The following is a 14,228-nucleotide window of genomic DNA, read 5'->3' on the forward strand; positions in this document are numbered from 1 at the left end:
AAAAACCCACTTCTGTTGAGGCGGTTTCCTACTGCCCCTGAACTTTAACCTTAACTCCTCCTCTTGGGAACAAGGGACCATACGTTGGGCACGGGGTAGGGGACTGTCTGTACTGAAGTCTAAATAGCTGCCACCACTGGACTCAGCCCTCCCTGGGGAATCCAGAAAATTAAAACTGCGCGCAGGGGATAGTCTATCCTCCAGAGCTACTTTGCCCCTGGTGGAGGCCCTCTCAGCCTCCTCTATCCTTTCCTGCGCTAAGACCATCTCGGTCTCTAGCTGTTGCTTCCTAAGCTCCAGCTGTGCCATAGCCTGGGCATGCTCCAACCTGAGCTTTTCTAAAGCCAGCTGGTGCTCCCTTTCTCTCCTCCTATCTTCCAGCTCCTCTGGGGACAGGGAAAGGGATGAGGCGCTGCCTCCTACACTGGACCCAGCAAGGGACTCCCTATCTATGGGGTCCTCACTCTCTACTGGCATCCAGGTGCTGTCATCTTCTTCCTCCTCTTCTGAATCTTCAGGGCTCCCCACAGACCCACCACCCTCCTGGTGTGGGGCCCTGGCCCTTTCCTCACTGCGCTCAAGATCCCATTGATCCTCTTGCCATTTGACCATGCATCTCCTAAGTGCATACCATCCTGACTGATCCGCCCCTATGCCTCTCTCTTCACAGAACTTTCTCAGCTCCCACACACCGTATGTGGCTAGATCATTGAAATCAAAAACCAGCTCCATTCTGGCGGACGTTCTTGAGAAGAGATCACACAGGGAACCTAAGGGTCTGAGCTAACACAGGAGTACACAATTCACAAAGGTATCAGCAAGCTCTCTACCCCAGAGAACTCACACTCACTTGCCTAGTGCCACACACCATTCATCCACACACAACCCTCCCCTCGGACTGGTAAGGCAGTTTCTACCACCCCTGATTCCTCAACCTGACCACAAGTGACACAGGTACCGACTCTGGGCGCAGGGTAGGGGACAAATGTACTGACACAATTGCACAATGATACCTTGAGGAGAAGAAAATATGAAACTTCCAAAAAAAAACAATCCCCTAAAATGTGGTCATCTAAAATGCAGAGTTTTGTGGTGCAGCCAGCCGCTACTAAGGTACAAGGCAAACACAAATCCTTATCCCACCGCTTGCCGCCAATGTTGGAAATGGGATCCCCGGCTGGCCAGGGCTTTCGCCAAAGTCAGTCAGAGACCACCACTCCCAAGTCAGGGCAAGGGAGTTACACGCCAAGATAACCCCTACTCACCCTCTAGGTAACGTGGCGCGAGCAGCAAGGCTAAACTTGGAGGCGATGTAGGCTAAGTATTTGCGCACGCACCCCAGCAACAACAACCAAAGGCCCACCACAAAGGAAACTCCACACAAGGTTTATATAAAAATAGCCTTTGTATTACACCAAAACACATTAGATAAAACACACTTTACAATGTGCCAGAGGCACGGGCAGAATTTACAGGGGGATATTTACAAGACAGGGCCACCTGGACCACTGTCAGGAATCAGAAGTAGCACTTTCAGAAATAGCACTTTAGAAGGTAAAATTACTGTAGCACACAATAAAAATAGAGCACACAACCAGTCACTACTGGTAACAGGACCTCACTAGCACCACCTGTACTAGGGAGAAAACAACCACCTATGTATCACAATACCTGTAGGGGTGTAAGAACAAAACACATGATGCAATGCATAACATTCATTCAGAGGTGTACAACAATAACAATGGCGCCAAACTCACAAGTCACCACCTGTGACTGTCCATAGGCAGGAACACCAGAACTGTCCCAATGTCAGGGGGCCTAAACGTGGCAGTTGCCCACAAAGTGCTGGGCAACTGGTGCAATGCTGGTGGGGACAACGTTGGAGCCTCTTAGGCTCTGGACAAAGCACTTGTGTCCCCCAAGAGCCTCGTGGCTCTAAACAAACAGAATGGCCCCCTGAGCCTCTCTAGGCTCGAAATCAATAATGGCCACCGTTGGAGTCCCCCTCCTGGGGACTCGAAGCAAAATTGGGGCACCTAGAGCCTCTCTGGGGCTCTTAAAATAATAGTGGGCACTTTGGAGCCTCTCGGGCTCAACTAAGAAATTATTAAGCCTGGGCGTAGTGGGCGTAGTGGGGCTCCGCGGAGCTACGCGGAGAGGGCGAGAAGCTACGCCCACTCCCGCACTCCGCGTAGCCCCACTACGCACCTCCCTCCCGCTCTCCCCTACATTCATTATTTAAGCAGCTAGCCTGAAAAATACAAATAAAAAGCACTTACCTTGTCCGGCGCTCGTCCGGCGCTCCCTCATTGAATAGTGTCGTTTCCTGGATACCAATGCGCATGCGCGGCCGCCCGCGCATGCGCATTGGTATCCAGGAAACAACGCTATTCAATGAGGGAGCCCCGGACGAGCGCCGGACAAGGTAAGTGCTTTTTAATTGTATTTTTCAGGCTAGCTGCTTAAATAATGTATCTAGGGGAGGGCGGGAGGGAGGCAGGTGGCGGCCGACTCGGCTACGCTCACGGAGTGGGCGTAGTGTTGCCGGCTACGCTGTCTACGCAAAATGCGTAGAAGGCAACACTACGCCTACTCCGTGGGCGTAGCCGAATCGGACGCCCAGGGTTACAAATTATGCCCCCGGAGCCTCGGGGCTCGAACACACGATATGCCCCCTGAGCCTCTCGGGCTCACATACAGTAAATGCCCCCACCTTTACGAGCCTCTCTGGGCTCTAAATAAAACACTGTGGGCTGCCACTGAGCCTCGGGGCTCTGCACAACGAAATGCCCCCACGAGCCTCTCTGGGCTCGCAACACAATGTGGGCACTTGGAGCCTCTCAGGGCTCAAATGAACATGCCCCCCCTGAAGCCCTCGTGGCTTCACAACACACAAATGCTGCCTCTTCGATGGAGCCCCCCTCCTGGGGACTCGAAGCAGCTATGGCCCCCAAGAGCCTCTGTGGCACTGTGAACAAATGTGGCGCCGTGGAACGCGGGGTCACTGAAGATGCCCCCTGGAGCCTCGTGGCTCCAAAGCTAAGTCAGCGCCAGCAAGTGGGGGGGGGGTGCGGGCACCGGCAATGTGCCCCGATGCCTCCCCCTGTTTGCAAGGTAGCCCGGGGCCCTCCACTCACCGGGTCTATGGCGGGGCTCCTCTAGCTCTGCTCCCGTCGGGCGGGGAACTCCTCTTTCGTGCTCCGCCCGGGGCACACGTCCAGGCTCCTCGGCGGGACACCCCGGGGCTCTCTCTCTCTCCCTCGGGAGCCCCGGACGGCCGCTTCCTGCTTCTGGCTGCGGGGGCGGGACTTCCGCTCCTTCTTCCAGGGCCGCGCAGCGATTGGCCGGCCTGGGAGCTCCTTCCGGGTCGTCGCGGGCAGCGCGGCGGCCTGGCTCAGGCACCGCAGGCGGGGGTTGAATTCCCCGAGGAGTGGGCTCCCTCGAGGGAAGGAATGCACGGGCAACAGCGGTAATCTGGGGGCAATGCCGGGTGGGCACCGGCTGTGAACGTGCGGCAATGAGCGGGGTGGCACCCACGCCGCTTGGCACAAAAACGCGGCAATTTACAGCGTGGGCAGCCGCAAGAGTAAAGCGCTCTAAGCGCTAGAGGCCACACGAAGCGCTCCCAGCGCTAGGAGGACAGGAAAAGCGCCCCCAGGCGCTATGGGGACAAAGGTAAAGCGCTCTCAGCGCTAGAAATCAGAGACAGCGCTCCCAGCGCTATCAGGAAATCAATAAAGCGCTTCCAGGCGCTAGAGGCTCCAAAAACACAGCAAGAGCCCTTTAAGAAATGCAGCACGCAGTGGGGGCAGGGCTGGGCCCAGAGCCAGCACACTGGGTCTCCAGGCAGGGAGACAGTACAAGTGGCGGTCCTCTGGCCCAGCGACAGCAGCAGCAGCCCCCTCAGGATCCTGGAAGAGAACAACTTCAGTGGGGACACAGCCCCATTTTTATACAGTGCATTCCTTTGTCTGAGGGTGTAGAGTGGGGGCGGAACCAGTCGCAGCTGGTTCTTGAGTACTCTGTTTACCTCAACCACCCTCTCTATTCACTGGCAGGGCTTGGGTCATTAGACACACCACAGGGGGGCGGAGCCAGCATTGTGTGGGGAAAACCCAGCCCATCCAGGACACAGGTACACTCCTCCCACACATTACTCATGCAAATCTCCCACTCACCACCGGGCAGACCCATCCAGACTTCCTGGAGCCTGGCATGCCAGCCAGCTCCAGCCAATCACACACCAGCACCCTCACAGCACACGTACAGCCATGTCTAGAAATGGCGCTTCCCTACTAGACACATACATGCTGCATACACCGTTGCGCAGCATTCACTCACACGAGTTCACACATACCAGACTCAAGCCTGTACACCCCACGCATCAGGAACTACCAGGGACACAAACATTCCCCATGCATTCCTATGGGCGGGCAGGCCTAGCTCAGCACATGCACTCAGAGTGCGCACGCACTTTCCACTGGGACACAGTGAAAGTGCGCAGAATCCCAAAAATCACCATTGCCAGGTCACCATTTCACGCAAAAAGTCTAGGGGTGAACCTGCCCTAAGGGCCAAAGTCCAACACCAACCATATGTGTCATGTGCTCTATCACTGATGCCACCCCACCCATAGGGGCGTGTTACTTATCACTGATGCCACCCCACCCACATGTGTCATGTTGCCTATCGCCTGATGCCACCCCAACCATAGGGGCAGTTACCTATCACTGATGCCACGCCGCCCATAGGGGCATGTTACCTATCACTGAAGCCAACCCACCCATATGTGTCATGTGCTCTATCACTGATGCCACCCCACCCATATGTGTCAAGTTACCTATCACTGATCCAACCCCACCCATATGTGTCATGTTGTCTATCACTGATGCAGCCCCACCCATATGTGTCATGTTGCCTATCACTGATGCCACCCCACCCACATGTGTCATTTTGCCTATCACTGTTGCCACCTCACCCATAGGGGCTTGTTACCTATCACTTATGCCACCCCCATATGTGTCATGTTGCCTAACACTGATGCCACCCCACCCATATGTGTCATGTTACCTATCACTGATGCCACCCCACCCATATGTGTCATGTTGCCTATCACTGATGCCACCCCACCCATAGGGGCTTGTTACCTATCACTGATGCCAGCCCACTCATATATGTTTTGTTGCCTATCACTGATGCCACCCCACCCATAGGGGCATGTTACCTATCACTTATGCCACCCCCCATATGTGTCATGTTGCCTAACACTGATGCCACCCCACCCATATGTGTCATGTTACCTATCACTGATGCCACCCCACCCATATGTGTCATGCTCTATCACTGATGCCACCCCACCCATAGGGGCATGTTACCTATCACTGATGCCACCCCACCCATATGTGTCATGTTACATATCACTGATGCCACCCCACCCATATGTGCCATGTTGCCTATCACGGATGCCACCCCACCCATTGGGGCTTGTTACCTATCACTGATGTCACCCCACCCATATGTGTCATGTTGCCTATCGCTGATGCCACCCCACCCATATGTGTCATGTTGCCTATCACTGATGCCACCCTACCCATAGGGGTTTGTTGCCTATCAATGATGCCACCCCACCCATATGTGCCATATTGCCTATCACTGATGCCACCCCACCCATAGGGGCTTGTTACCTACAATGATGCCACCACGCCCATATGTGTCATGTGCTCTATCACTGATGCAACCCCACCCATGGGGTCATGTTACCTATCACTGATGCCACCCCACCCATAGGGGCGTGTTACTTATCACTGATGCCACCCCACCCACATGTGTCATGTTGCCTATCGCCTGATGCCACCCCAACCATAGGGGCAGTTACCTATCACTGATGCCACGCCGCCCATAGGGGCATGTTACCTATCACTGAAGCCAACCCACCCATATGTGTCATGTGCTCTATCACTGATGCCACCCCACCCATATGTGTCAAGTTACCTATCACTGATCCAACCCCACCCATATGTGTCATGTTGTCTATCACTGATGCCGCCCCACCCATATGTGTCATGTTGCCTATCACTGATGCCACCCCACCCATATGTGTCATTTTGCCTATCACTGTTGCCACCTCACCCATAGGGGCTTGTTACCTATCACTTATGCCACCCCCATATGTGTCATGTTGCCTAACACTGATGCCACCCCACCCATATGTGTCATGTTACCTATCACTGATGCCACCCCACCCATATGTGTCATGTTGCCTATCACTGATGCCACCCCACCCATAGGGGCTTGTTACCTATCACTGATGCCAGCCCACTCATATATGTCATGTTGCCTATCACTGCTGCCACCCCACCCATAGGGGCATGTTACCTATCACTTATGCCACCCCCATATGTGTCATGTTGCCTAACACTGATGCCACCCCACCCATATGTGTCATGTTACCTATCACTGATGCCACCCCACCCATATGTGGCATGTTGCCTATCACTGATGCCACCCCACCCATAGGGGCTTGTTACCTATCACTGATGCCACCCCACCCATATGTGTCATGCTCTATCACTGATGCCACCCCACCCATAGGGGCATGTTACCTATCACTGATGCCACCCCACCCATATGTGTCATGTTACCTATCACTGATGCCACCCCACCCATATGTGTCATGCTCTATCACTGATGCCACCCCACCCATAGGGGCATGTTACCTATCACTGATGCCACCCCACCCATATGTGTCATGTTACATATCACTGATGCCACCCCACCCATATGTGCCATGTTGCCTATCACGGATGCCACCCCACCCATGGGGGCTTGTTACCTATCACTGATGTCACCCCACCCATATGTGTCATGTTGCCTATCGCTGATGCCACCCCACCCATATGTGTCATGTTGCCTATCACTGATGCCACCCTACCCATAGGGGTTTGTTGCCTATCAATGATGCCACCCCACCCATATGTGCCATATTGCCTATCACTGATGCCACCCCACCCATAGGGGCTTGTTACCTACAATGATGCCACCACGCCCATATGTGTCATGTGCTCTATCACTGATGCAACCCCACCCATGGGGTCATGTTACCTATCACTGATGCCACCCCACCCATAGGGGCGTGTTACTTATCACTGATGCCACCCCACCCACATGTGTCATGTTGCCTATCGCCTGATGCCACCCCAACCATAGGGGCAGTTACCTATCACTGATGCCACGCCGCCCATAGGGGCATGTTACCTATCACTGAAGCCAACCCACCCATATGTGTCATGTGCTCTATCACTGATGCCACCCCACCCATATGTGTCAAGTTACCTATCACTGATCCAACCCCACCCATATGTGTCATGTTGTCTATCACTGATGCCGCCCCACCCATATGTGTCATGTTGCCTATCACTGATGCCACCCCACCCATATGTGTAATTTTGCCTATCACTGTTGCCACCTCACCCATAGGGGCTTGTTACCTATCACTTATGCCACCCCCATATGTGTCATGTTGCCTAAAACTGATGCCACCCCACCCATATGTGTCATGTTACCTATCACTGATGCCACCCCACCCATATGTGTCATGTTGCCTATCACTGATGCCACCCCACCCATAGGGGCTTGTTACCTATCACTGATGCCAGCCCACTCATATATGTCATGTTGCCTATCACTGCTGCCACCCCACCCATAGGGGCATGTTACCTATCACTTATGCCACCCCCATATGTGTCATGTTGCCTAACACTGATGCCACCCCACCCATATGTGTCATGTTAACTATCACTGATGCCACCCCACCCATATGTGGCATGTTGCCTATCACTGATGCCACCCCACCCATAGGGGCTTGTTACCTATCACTGATGCCACCCCACCCATATGTGTCATGCTCTATCACTGATGCCACCCCACCCATAGGGGCATGTTACCTATCACTGATGCCACCCCACCCATATGTGTCATGTTACATATCACTGATGCCACCCCACCCATATGTGCCATGTTGCCTATCACGGATGCCACCCCACCCATGGGGGCTTGTTACCTATCACTGATGTCACCCCACCCATATGTGTCATGTTGCCTATCGCTGATGCCACCCCACCCATATGTGTCATGTTGCCTATCACTGATGCCACCCTACCCATAGGGGTTTGTTGCCTATCAATGATGCCACCCCACCCATATGTGCCATATTGCCTATCACTGATGCCACCCCACCCATAGGGGCTTGTTACCTACAATGATGCCACCACGCCCATATGTGTCATGTGCTCTATCACTGATGCAACCCCACCCATGGGGTCATGTTACCTATCACTGATGCCACCCCACCCATAGGGGCGTGTTACTTATCACTGATGCCACCCCACCCACATGTGTCATGTTGCCTATCGCCTGATGCCACCCCAACCATAGGGGCAGTTACCTATCACTGATGCCACGCCGCCCATAGGGGCATGTTACCTATCACTGAAGCCAACCCACCCATATGTGTCATGTGCTCTATCACTGATGCCACCCCACCCATATGTGTCAAGTTACCTATCACTGATCCAACCCCACCCATATGTGTCATGTTGTCTATCACTGATGCCGCCCCACCCATATGTGTCATGTTGCCTATCACTGATGCCACCCCACCCATATGTGTCATTTTGCCTATCACTGTTGCCACCTCACCCATAGGGGCTTGTTACCTATCACTTATGCCACCCCCATATGTGTCATGTTGCCTAACACTGATGCCACCCCACCCATATGTGTCATGTTACCTATCACTGATGCCACCCCACCCATATGTGTCATGTTGCCTATCACTGATGCCACCCCACCCATAGGGGCTTGTTACCTATCACTGATGCCAGCCCACTCATATATGTCATGTTGCCTATCACTGCTGCCACCCCACCCATAGGGGCATGTTACCTATCACTTATGCCACCCCCATATGTGTCATGTTGCCTAACACTGATGCCACCCCACCCATATGTGTCATGTTACCTATCACTGATGCCACCCCACCCATATGTGGCATGTTGCCTATCACTGATGCCACCCCACCCATAGGGGCTTGTTACCTATCACTGATGCCACCCCACCCATATGTGTCATGCTCTATCACTGATGCCACCCCACCCATAGGGGCATGTTACCTATCACTGATGCCACCCCACCCATATGTGTCATGTTACATATCACTGATGCCACCCCACCCATATGTATCATGTTGCCTATGACTAATTCCACCCCACCCATAGGGGCTTGTTACCTATCACTGATGCCAACGCACCCATATGTGTCATGTGCTCTATCACTGATGCCACCCCACCCATGGGGTCATGTTACCTATCACTGATGCCACCCCACCCATATGTGTCATGTACTCTATCACTGATGCCACCCCACCCATCGGGGCATGTTACCTATCACTGATGCCATCCCACCCATAGGGGCATGTTACTTATCACTGATGCCACCCCACCCACATGTGTCATGTTGCCTATCACTGATGCCACGCCACCCATAGGGGCATGTTACCTATCACTGAAGCCAGCCCACCCATATGTGTCATGTGCTCTATCACTGATGCCACCCCACCCATATGTGTCATGTTGCCTATCACTGATGCCACCCCACCCATATGTGTCATGTTGCCTATCACTTATGTAACCCCACCCATATGTGTCATGTTGCCTATCACTGATGCCACCCCACCCATAAGTGTCATGTTGCCTGTCACTGATGCCACCTCACCCATAGGGGCTTGTTACCTATCACTGATGCCACCCCACCCATATGTGTCATGTGCTCTATCACTGATGCCACCCCACCCATAGGGGCATGTTACCTATCACTGATTCCACCCCACCCATATGTGTCAAGTGCTCTATCACTGATGCCACCCCACCCATATGTGTCAAGTGCTCTATCACTGATGCCACCCCACCCATAGGGCCATGTTGCCTATCACTGATGCCACCCCACCCATATGTGTCATATTGTCTATCACTGATGCCACGCCACCCATATGTGTCATGTATCATATCACTGATGCCACCCCACCCTTATGTGTCATATTGCCTATCACTGATGCCCCCCCACCCATATGTGTCATGTATCCTATCACGGATGCCACCCCACCCATATGTATCATGTTGCCTATCACTGATGCCACCCCACCCATAGGGGCTTGTTACCTATCACTGATGCCACCCCACCCATATGTGTCATGTGCTCTATCACTGATGCCACCCCACCCATAGGGGCATGTTACCTATCACTGATGCCACCCCACCCATACGTGTCATGTGCTCTATCACTGATGCCACCCCACCCATAAAGGCATGTTGCCTATCACTGATGCCACCCCACCCATAGGGTCTAGTTACCTATCACTTATGCCACCCCACCCATATGTGTCATGTTGCCTATCAATGATGCCACCCCACCCATATGTGTCATGTGCTCTATCACTGATGCCACCCCACCCATAGGGGCATGTTACCTATCACTGATGCCACCCCTCCCATAGGGGCATGTTACCTATCACCGATGCCACCCCACCCATATATGTCATGTTGCCTATCACTGATGCCAGCCCACCCATAGGGGCATGTTACCTATCACTTATACCACCCCACCCATATGTGTCATGTTGCCTATCACTGATGCCACCCCACCCATGGGGGCATGTTACCTATACCTGATGCCACCCCACCCATAGGGGCATGTTACCTATCACTGATGCCATCCCACCCAGAGGGACATGTTACCTATCACTGATGCCACCCCACCCATATCTGTCACATTGCCTATCTTTGATCTCACCCCACTCATAGGGGCTTGTTACCTATCACTGATGCCACCCCACCCCACCCATAGGGGCATGTTACCTTTCACTGATGCCACCCCACCCATATATGTCATGTGCTCTATCACTGATGCCACCCAACCCATATGTGTAATGTTGCCTATCACTGATGCCACCCCACCCATAGGGGCGTGTTACCTATCACTGATGCCACCCCACCCATATGTGTCATGCTCTATCACTGATGCCACCCCACCCATATGGGCATGTTACCTATCACTGATGCCACCCCACCCATATGTGTCATGTTACCTATCACTGATGCCACCCCACCCATATGTATCATGTTGCCTATCACTGATGCCACCCCACCCATAGGGGCTTGGTACCTATCACTGATGCCACCCCACCCATATCTGTCACGTGCTCTATCACTGATGCCACCCCACCCACATGTGTCATGTTGCCTATCACTGATGCCACCCAACAATAGGCGCTTGTTACCTATCACTGATGCCACCCCACCCATATGGCCAAGTAACTTATCACTGATGCCACCCCACCCATATGTGTCATGTGATCTATCACTGATGCCACCACACCCATATGTGTCATGTTACCTATCACTTATGCCACCCCACCCGTATGTGTCATGTTGCCTATCACTGATGTCACCCCACCCATATGTGGCATGTTGCCTATCACTGATGCCACCCCACCCATAGGGGCTTGTTACCTATCACTGATGACACCCTACTCATATGTGTCATGTGCTCTATCACTGATGCCATCCTGCCCATTGGGGCAAGGTACCTATCACTGATGCCACCCCACCCATAGGGTCATGTTACCTATCACTGATGCCACCCCACCCATATGTGTCATGTGCTCTATCACTGATGCCACTACACTCATATGTGTCATGTTGCCTATCACTGATGCCACCCCACCCATATGTGTCATGTTGCCTGTCACTGATGCCACCCCACCCATAGGGGCTTGTTACCTATCACTGATGCCACCCCACCCATATGTGTCATATGCTCTATCACTGATGCCACCCTACCCATATGTGTTAAGTTACCTATCACTGATCCAACCCCATCCATATGTGTCATGTTGTCTATCACTGATGCCACCCCACCCATATGTGTCATGTTGCCTATCACTGATGCCACCCCACCCATATATGTCATTTTGCCTATCACTGTTTCCACCTCACCCATAGGGGCTTGTTACCTATCACTGACGCCACCGCACCCATATGTGTCATGTGCTCTATAACTGATGCCACCCCACCCATAGGGGCTTGTTACCTATCACTGATGCCACCCCACCCATATGTGTTATGTGCTCTATCACTAATGCCACCCCACCCATAGGGGCTTGTTACTTATCACTGATGCCATCCCACCCATAGGGGCATGTTACCTATCACTGATGCCACCCAACCCATATGTGTCACGTTGCCTATCTTTGATCTCACCGCACTCATAGGGGCTTGTTACCAAGCACTCATGCCACCCCACCCATAGGGGCTTGTTACCTATCACTGATGCCACCCCACCCATATGTGTCATGTGCTCTATCACTAATGCCACCCCACCCATAGGGGCTTGTTACTTATCACTGATGCCATCCCACACATAGGGGCATGTTACCTATCACTGATGCCACCCAACCCATATGTGTCATGTTGCCTATCACTGATGCCACCCCACCCATAGGGGCTTGTTACCTATCACTGATGTCACCCCACCCATATGTGTCATGTTGCCTATCCCTGATGCCACCCCACCCATATGTGTCATGTATCCTATCACTGATGCCACCCCACCCATATGTGTCATGTGCGCTATCACTGATGCCACCCCACCCATAGAGGCATGTTGCCTATCACTGATGCCACCCCACCCATAGGGGCTTGTTACCAATCACTTATGCCACCCCACCCATATGTGTCATGTTGCCTATCACTGATGCCACCCCACCCAAATGTGTCATGTGCTCTATCACTGATGCCACCCCACCCATAGGGGCATGCTACCTATCACTGATGCCACCCCACCCATAGGGGCATGTTACCTATCACTGATGCCACCCCACCCATATATGTCATGTTGCCTATCACTGATGCCACCCCACCAACAGGGGCATGTTATCTATCACTTATGCCACCCCCACCCATATGTGTCATGTTGCCTATCACTGATGCCACCCTACCCATATGTATCATGTTACCTATCACTGATGCCACCCCACCCATATGTGTCATGTTGCCTATCACTGATGCCACCCCACCCTTAGGGGCTTGTTACCTATCACTGATGCCACCCCACCCATATGTGTCATTTTGCCTATCACTGTTTCCACCTCACCCATAGGGGCTTGTTACCTATCACTGACGCCACCGCACCCATATGTGTCATGTGCTCTACAACTGATGCCACCCCACCCATAGGGGCTTGTTACCTATCACTGATGCCACCCCACCCATATGTGTTATGTGCTCTATCACTAATGCAACCCCACCCATAGGGGCTTGTTACTTATCACTGATGCCATCCCACCCATAGGGGCATGTTACCTATCACTGATGCCACCCAACCCATATGTGTCACGTTGCCTATCTTTGATCTCACCGCACTCATAGGGGCTTGTTACCAAGCACTCATGCCACCCCACCCATAGGGGCTTGTTACCTATCACTGATGCCATCCCACCCATAGGGGCATGTTACCTATCACTGATGCCACCCAACCCATATGTGTCATGTTGCCTATCACTGATGCCACCCCACCCATAGGGGCTTGTTACCTATCACTGATGTCACCCCACCCATATGTGTCATGTTGCCTATCCCTGATGCCACCCCACCCATATGTGTCATGTATCCTATCACTGATGCCACCCCACCCATATGTGTCATGTATCCTATCACTGATGCCACCCCACCCATATGTGTCATGTGCGCTATCACTGATGCCACCCCACCCATAGAGGCATGTTGCCTATCACTGATGCCACCCCACCCATATGTATCATGTTGCCTATCACTGATGCCACCCCACCCAAATGTGTCATGTGCTCTATCACTGATGCCACCCCACCCATAGGGGCATGCTACCTATCACTGATGCCACCCCACCCATAGGGGCATGTTAACTATCACTGATGCCACCCCACCCATATATGTCATGTTGCCTATCACTGATGCCACCCCACCAATAGGGGCATGTTACCTATCACTTATGCCACCCCCACCCATATGTGTCATGTTGCCTATCACTGATGCCACCCCACCCATATGTGTCATGTTACCTATCACTGATGCCACCCCACCCATATGTGTCATGTTGCCTATCACTGATGCCACCCCACCCTTAGGGGCTTGTTACCT

Source organism: Lissotriton helveticus, chromosome 11 (assembly GCF_964261635.1).
Source record: "Lissotriton helveticus chromosome 11, aLisHel1.1, whole genome shotgun sequence".
In the NCBI taxonomy this organism is placed as follows: Eukaryota; Metazoa; Chordata; class Amphibia; order Caudata; family Salamandridae; genus Lissotriton; species Lissotriton helveticus.